Here is an 8,191-nt window from a genome sequence, read left to right as displayed (position 1 = left end):
CCATGATGATGTGTCTCAGCTGGGCTGCCTTCTGCCTGCCTCCCCCTGCACAAGGCAGTGCTTGGCTGAGCTGCTGGGTAGGACCCAGAGCACAGACCTGGATAGGGGGTCAGGGACCTCACCGGGCAGCACCTTCTTCTTTATACAACCAAAAGGTGTAAGGTAGCACTTAAGTTTTTTTCTCTGTTGATCTGTGGACAACGTTGTTTGTTTTGGGCCTGCTTCCCTAGCAAGGAAAAGTGCCTCTGCTTAAAAAAAAAAAAAAAAAAAAAAAGGTTGTTTTTTTTAAGGTTTTATATGTTGATTTAGAGACATACTGGCATTTCAGGAAAAGGTGGTATGTGGTATGCTACACTTCTAGGGATCTAGCTGAAAGAGTCAGCCCCCAGGTCTTTAACACCTCTTTATCTGAGGAGTGCATTTACTACCCATTTAGAGTTCATAATACATATTTATAAGCTTTCTGCAAACTAGCAAGACCATATGCATTTGGGACATTCCAAGTTTCTTCTGAATCCATACCATTAATGTCTCTATTAATAAACATAGCCTAGATGGACGTCTAAGGGCTGGGACCCTTTGCAAGCAGACTGCATAGCAGCTTTTCAGTAACTAGCCTGTCCTCCTAGGAAGGCTGCCTGTCCCATCTTTAAAAGCATTGACTGTGCCTGTCCGATATGATAGTGCTGGCTGGGGAGCTGATGTAAAATTAATGAATGCAGGGGGTTGTTCCTGAACCAGGACAATGTGCTGGTTTGAGCCTTTTAATTGCATTAGAACTGTGTTATAGCAGCCCCAGGGGTTTTGTTCCCAGTCCCATGGGGTCAGGCTGGAGCTATTCTATGAAATGGTTGTTGTTACAGAAATCTGTAGCTGGTGCCTGTCCTTCATGGGTTATGTATGACTTGCAGAAGGATGTCCTGCAGCACGCTGTTCGTAACATACCTTTGAGTGTCCTCTTCACCAGCCCAGGGAGTGTCAGCTCTCTCTGGATATTGTGCAGCCATGAGGAAGGAGACTACTTCTGGGGGCTTTTCAAGAGCTGATGGGATGCCCCCATGGTAAATCAGTTGTCTCTTTCTCCAGTCCAGCTTATTTGCAGCCTGGAGCTAGCAACATAGTTTTGCTTTTGCTAACAGAGGGTGGGAATGATTTTGTCCTCTGCCCTTTCCCTATTCTCTGTTCCCTCTCTGGGTGTGCCAGGTCTCTAGTACCGTGTCCCTCTCCTGCAAGAGGGCAGGGGGGCACATGTTCTGAATGTCGTGTTTACAGAGTGGTTATATATTCCCCCCCACCACCACTCTCAAAAGAGGATGTTTTTGCTGTTTCCTCTTCAGAAGGAACCATGAATAAACCCAGATTGGTTTTGAGGGGGGATGGGATGCCATTTTTTAAAATGTGGCTTTGAATTAAAAGGGTTTTTTAATATTTTGTAAAGTGTTTTCAGTGGGGCCACCACTGTGATGTAAAGACCCTTCTAATAAAGTAACAGATTGAGAAACCTGGGTATGTGTCTGATTTCCTGCCTGATCACTGGCTGCAGCCTCATACCAGTTTTGCTTCTTGTCAGGGTTTTGCTGACTTAGAGAAACCTCCAGAGCCAGTTCTGGCACGTGAACCTTGCAAGGCTGAACTTCCAGCTCTTTAAAATAGAGGTAGTTGCTTCAGAAACACTTCTGCTGCATGCTGCAGCTCAGTGGCAGTAACATCTTTGCTATGAAGCTGAAACTGGTAGATTTTAAGTAAAGCAGCAGTTCCCTCGATGACTTCGGTGTGTGTTAAAATAGTGCTCGGCTGACCCTGCTTGGTGAAGAGGAGTATTGCATCCTGTCGCCTGAGGAGCGCAAGCCACTTAGGCATGGCTTTTTCTTCCTTTTTAATTAGCTTGCCTGGCTTTAACAGAGTTCTCAGACAAATGCCTCAGCTCCCTTGCTTTGGTGGGACAAGGAGGTCCGAGGGATGCCTCCCTGCCTCCTCCCATGCTGTCCTTGGCTGAGGAGCACTTGGATCCTGGGGATGCATTATGGGGCCAAGATACAAATCACCTTTTCTGCAGTCACTGCAGGGGGAGACCTCTGCTTGCTCCCTCAGATTGCTCAGAAAAGCTCCCACCATCTCTGTAACCAACCACAGGGCCTGTGTGGTCTTTGTTTTCTGCTCAGAGATTTTTACCTGCTGGTTTAGTTATGATTTTTTTCATCCAGATGCCCTACTCCAAGGAAGGACACTCAGTGTGCAAGGGCAGCTTTGACGTGATCCTGTGGAGCTGGTGTGGTTTTCCCCTCATTTTTTGGAAGGTTGCTCTGGAGCCTGCCAACTTCTGCCTTAGGTTTCATGCTGGAAATGACCTTGCTACTAGTGTCCACCCTGGTTAGGTAATATTGCAGTCTGTGAGTTCAGACATGAGGTGCTGAAAGGCAGAGGCAGTTGGTACTGTAGGTTGTTGCTGGCAGGGTTTTAAACGGACAGTACTGTGGTGAGAGAAGGACAAGCACAAGGCATGACGGTGCCCGTCTTCTCACTCCGCAAGATAGTAAGAAATGAAGTAGCTGAGGGCGCGTACTCAGCCATCTCCTTCATTTTCATGTACCAGGCCTGCACTGTCTCCTGGGTCACACTGGTCAAAAATGGCCTCACTCAATGTATCCCAGTGAAGCAGAGGATCCGATGGGAGTATTTAACTTCATCTCCATGTCCTTGGCAGTGCCTGAGGGGAGCTTCAGCTGTGAGGATACTTACATTTGTAAATATATGTTGAAAGTACTGTGTATTCCAGAAATAATTATCTACCATTCCACCCTGGTGCAATGCTGAAAACAGAGCAAAAGTAAAAATCATTCTTAATTTTTAAAAATAGGAATGACAGCCCTGGAAAGTTACTGGTGCTGCAGCAGCTGTGGCATTCTCAGCTCTCCTCATTACCTTCTCTGAGCTGTGTGTCCTGTCATGTCTAGGCTCCAAGCTCCTCAGAGCTGCCCAAAGGCTTTTTGCAGTGTTCCTGCTGTCATGGGGATGATGAAACTCTCTGGGGGAAGAAAAAGCAGGGCAGGCAGGGAAAGTCATGGGGCTGGGGCTTGTGCCTAACTGCTTTCCTCCTATGGCTGCATTGGCTCTCCCTCCCCTGCTGCAGGAGGACAGCTGGAGGTGAGCACTGCTGTCCTTCAGGAGTCATCTGCACCCTGTTAAGCCATTTGGCTCTTGTGTGTTCTGCTGCACTGGCCGCTGGTTTAATTCTCCAAATGCCAAACTACCCAGGGCTCGAGCAAGCCAAGCCTCTCCAGAGGCTGGTGGCTCTGCTTTGCTGATGGGGTTTGTTGTTGCCCCTCTCCTGGGTGGGATGGGGCTGGGTGACAGGGACATACTGCCCTGGCACCCCACCTGCCCTCCCAAACACCCACTGGGACCCCCCCGGGCACTGTCTCCAGGCTTGCAAGGGATGCAGGGGTGATGTTTGCTCTTCTTTCTCTTGTTCACTAGATGGCATGCACACTGAAGCAGTGGCCCTGGGCTCCCAAGCCCAGCAGCTGCCTGCACAAGCGCAGAGCAGGAGCTGAGCAGTCCCGTTGCACAGAAATGTTTGCTTGCTCTTTTTCTCGGATTCGTCATTCACTATAGCTATAACACACGTTTCACCAGTTCTCTGCTTCTCATCAGTGTTTCAGTACTTTGTCTCCTCTTCCAGCATTGTCCTTGGGAGTTTTCCAGGGTTCCCCTGCCCACTGGCACGCGTGTGCCAGGTCAGCCTCCCCCATTTGAGGACTGAGCATCCCCTCTGTGGGGTCTGCTTCTCCCTCCTGCCATACCTCTGTGCAGGATGGGTGCAATGTGCTGCCAGGCTGACTGTGATGGGTGGCATCCATACCACGCAGCTAAAACCTGCAATACTGGGGTCAAATCAGTGGAGAATCATTCCTGGTGGTGGCTAAGAATAAGTGCAATCCAGCCCTAGTGATACAGTGGGTAACCACTGCTCTGCTGGGCTTCAGCTGGAAAGATTTGCCCTCTGTGTGGTAGGAGCATCATTTTTGACTAATACTTGTGAGGGAGCTTGGGGAGGACGGATGCTTTTTTTCTGTACACAGGGGAGGACTAGGAACATTTAGCCACCTGGCGCACACTCCTAATTCTTAAATTAAAAAGCAAGCTGCTGCTTGGACTCTCTATGCCAGAATGACTGCAGATAGTATTTCCTTTGCAGTTCAGGGCTGACAGTGGGGCACTGCTTTCTCATTCCTTTCCATCTCTGACACCTGACAGACCTCAGGGACGGCCCAGCTGTGCCCAAACAGCTGGAGCCTGCTTATAGCCAAGCAGAAACCCATTTGCATGTCCAAGCTCACGGCTGGCTTTTCAGAATTCATTTGCCCTCTTGCTTTAAATTGCTCGACTGACCTTGACAGAGAGAAGGGAGAGTGCACATGGGTCGAGGAGATCTTGACTCTTGAGCAGGTGATGAGCTCTCCCGTATAGTTATTTTCTTTGGCTTAACAATATTTCAACCTTTGGTTAGGGCAGCAGGAGATGACTTGTTTATCCCAAAACTCTCCTCAGTTGCACCTGTACCCTTGTACCATCTAACCTCATTGTAGAAAGTGCTGCTGCCAGATCTCTGCTGCTCCTGCAGCCACACCACCAGAGGTGCGGGCCAAGCACAGAACTCCCCAGTCAATCACAAACCCCTCATGTGGGCTCCCTTAGCAAATGCTTGGCAGTTTCCTTGTTAAATTACTGAGGTGTAATAGAGCCCACGCCAGGCTGTACATCTCCACAGCCGGCCTCCCAGCGTGCCTCCCTCGGGAGGCGATCAGGTCAGCGTGCAAAGCCACACTCCGCTCATCTCAACAGCTCTCATCAGGCTCGTTAATTAAACACAGGAGCCATTTTGCTGCGTTAGCTGCATTTCTTTCCAACCTCTGCGTGTTCCTGGGTGCTCGTAAGCTGTGAGGCTGCAGCCAGGGCCCGGTGCTGTTGGGGTCCAGGAGCAATGGAGTCACTTGAGCAGGTTACGGTGCGGGGGAAGCGATGTCGATGCTTAAGCGTTTCCAGTTGATTTTGTGCAGTTGCTTGGCTCTCTGCCAGCATTTGTAGGCCTGGAGTGGGTTTATGCTGGAAGACATGGATAAAATAAGCCCCCCGTGCGTAACAAACTGGCTGTCTGATACACATCATTTATACCAGTTATGAAGGAATGGCCGGACAGCCCAGCAGCGTGTGGCAGTCATGGGGCCACAGCGAGGGCAGTACACAGAAAGGAGCTGGAAGGGTGAAGGCAGGAGACCAGGGTCTGGTCCCTAGAGCAGGTAGGTCCAAGATGCTGTAAGAGCTCATTCATATGTTCTCCCTTTGCTTTCCATGTCACACATCTCCATGTGGGGACCTTGTGGCACAGGGAAATGGATTTATCAGCAAGGGAATGCCCAAAGGTTTCGTGCACCCCTGAGAAGGGAGACTGGGCAGAAAGTTTCCCCCGGCAAAGCACCGTGTGTGTCCCTCTGGGATGCTTCAAGCTCAGGAGTGAGGTGTCCTTCACAGTGTCACGGTGTGGTGTTCATTCTGTCTCTTGTGGGTTCCCAACTGTGACGGTGGAGCCAGGATTAAAGCAAAGGGGGAGGCCAGCATGAAGGTCACTGATGAAGGTCGCTGATGAAGGTACGCAGCAGTATGGTGCTCCACAGTGGCTGGGGATGGCCTTGTGGAGCGGGAGTGCATTGCGGTGCATTGTGGCATTGTGGCTGTAAAAATGGGCAGAACTTGTGTCCCCCCACCAAATCCACCATCTGCCTCCATGCTAAGGTGACAGTCTGGAGTAAGGATTTCTGTCCCCTCAAGTCTGTGGCCAGTATGAGGTGACAGAAACATGAGTAGGGATGAGGGTCCTTTCGGAGCCATCTCATAGACTTCCCTGCTTGTTCTCACACTTTGCTTCTGCTGCTGGTCCTTACTGTGCTGGCCATCAGGACGGCTCTTCCACCCTGCTGGTGTGCTGTGTGGGGTCCTGCGTGCAGGGGGGTGTTGCAGCTGGTGGCACCTGGGACTCCAGCTGCTCATCGGCTGCTTGCCAGGACCCCCACTGTCCTACACCATGGCTCTGTGCTGCAGCTATCACTGCTTCTAAAGTTGGCAAGAAAGCACAATTTAGCCTCTTTGTGGATGCTGCACCTATAGGTCAAAATGCTGTCTGGATTGCATGTTCTCAATTTGCTCTTCCCAGACAGGTTTTTTATAATTAATTTTTTTTCCCCCACAGACTGATTCTAGAGTTCATGGATAGTAAGTCCAAGATGTCTTGATGGTGGACTTTGTGTTAATGTACAGGTGGACTGGGCAGTAAGATGATCAATCTGGCTATGTGTTTTCAGTGGATGAGCTTGAGGGCTGTAGGGTCCTGTGCACTCTTGTAAAACCAAATTACCAGACGGCATCAGACCAGCTCTGCATACATGCGACCAGTGTCCTGAGGACAGTCACCCTCTCCCCGCATGCCTGGCAGTCCCACAGTCACTGCTAACCAGAACAAACCAGCACCTGAATCAAGAGGGATGGCTACAGTCATAGCATTAGTAACACAGTTGCCTCACTTAATTCCCTTCACCTTGCAATTTATCACCTATTGCATTTTGGTTAGCGCATTTCTGTGCTTCTTTCTGTGGTTCACATATCCAATTACCTGCTTCTGTTATTCCTGTGATCCCCTTGCCTGGCCTTTCAATCCTCAGCTCTTCAGGTTACATCCTTCTCTGTGTTGCTCAGCTGCAGTGCCCTCAGCTGCTCTCTACCTTAGTTTCTCCTTTCAGCATGTGAAGACCAGTAATTGTTTCATTCATCTCTTAATCCGCTTTCTCCAGTGTTCTGCATCTCCTCAATGTACACTTCTCTTACCAACATGTTGCACAGCTGCTTTGGATGTTTTCCTTGCCATCCTTTGGAGGATTTGTGCATCCTTGAGGGCTTTTAAAACTAGTAAAACTCCACCTGCTCAAGCCTGGGCACTCCACACAACATCAAAAGCTGCAGTTCTGCTGCCTGTTTGTGCTTTCCCAGGGTTCGACTCTTGATTAGCACTTCAAGGTCCAGCCCCAGCATCCCTCACCAATGTCAGGGCTTTCCTGATAGAAGGAAGGGAGGGCTCTTTGGGGCCTCTCCATGGCCTCCTGCCCACCTACCTTCAACGTGTGTCTGACTGAGGAGTGACAAAGGGGCTGGGGCAGGGAAGGGAGAGATGTGCAGCTGGTCCACAAGTAAACCAGCCCTGCGGCAGCATGCCAGCGGGCATCGGGGAGGTCGCCGGTGGCACGATGTCCCCTTCAGACAACCTAGCATCATTCCTGCAGCCATCTCTGCAGGGGCACCGTGGTCTTGGGCTTAGCTGAGTGGGAGGAGGATGAAGATGAGCCCTTTGGGAAGGCAAGGGGGGGGGGGCAGTAAAGCCCTGGCAACCTGCCTGCACCTCCATTAATTCTCTGGGGTGGTTTTAGCAAAATTAACAGTATAAAAAGGAGCCACATTTAAGGAGCTGCTAAGGAGTGAGATGAGTTGTTTATGATTAAATTAAATTCATATGAAAGCTAATGACCTGCCAGTGCAAGCTTTGAGTAACTTTATAATGTAATTAAAAGCCCAATGGGGGAAGAGAGCTGTGGTTATGCCACGTGCTGAGGAGCTGCTGGGAAGACGGAGGCCGTGGGTCGTGCTGATGTAGGGAAGCGCCTGGTCACTGCCTTGTCTCCTCCACTGCCCCAAGGGCAGAGCTGGGCATGGAGCGTGGCAGGAGGCGGTGGGCTGCTGGGGAGGAGAGGTGGAGCGCTGGCGGCTCAGCTCCCGGCTTCCAGGAGTACGTGGGTTGTCCTGGCTGAGGCAGTTCTGCTGATCTAACCACACCAACAGCCAAGCAAGCCACCTTTTTCTGCTCAATTCACTTCCTGGATCCTTTAGGGACGAGGTTGTTCGGGGCCAAGTCAGCACCGCCTTGGGGGGCCGGTGTTACAGGACAAGAGCAGGGTGAAGAATCACAACCCGGGGATGGAGCCCACCCGCGGGCCCACCGTGCCGGGCAAGACGGGCAAGCCCGGACCCCCTCACGGCCCCCGCAGCCCCCTCCCCCTCTGAAAAACTGCCCTCAGACACAGCCGAGCCGTCCTCCCCTCTCCATCTCGGGCTGGGGGGGCGGGGAACGGACACACCGCGGGGCCGC

Source organism: Haliaeetus leucocephalus, unplaced genomic scaffold (genome assembly GCF_000737465.1).
Source record: "Haliaeetus leucocephalus isolate CR32 unplaced genomic scaffold, Haliaeetus_leucocephalus-4.0 Scaffold656, whole genome shotgun sequence".
NCBI classification, from domain to species: Eukaryota; Metazoa; Chordata; class Aves; order Accipitriformes; family Accipitridae; genus Haliaeetus; species Haliaeetus leucocephalus.
This window is presented reverse-complemented; position numbering follows the sequence as displayed.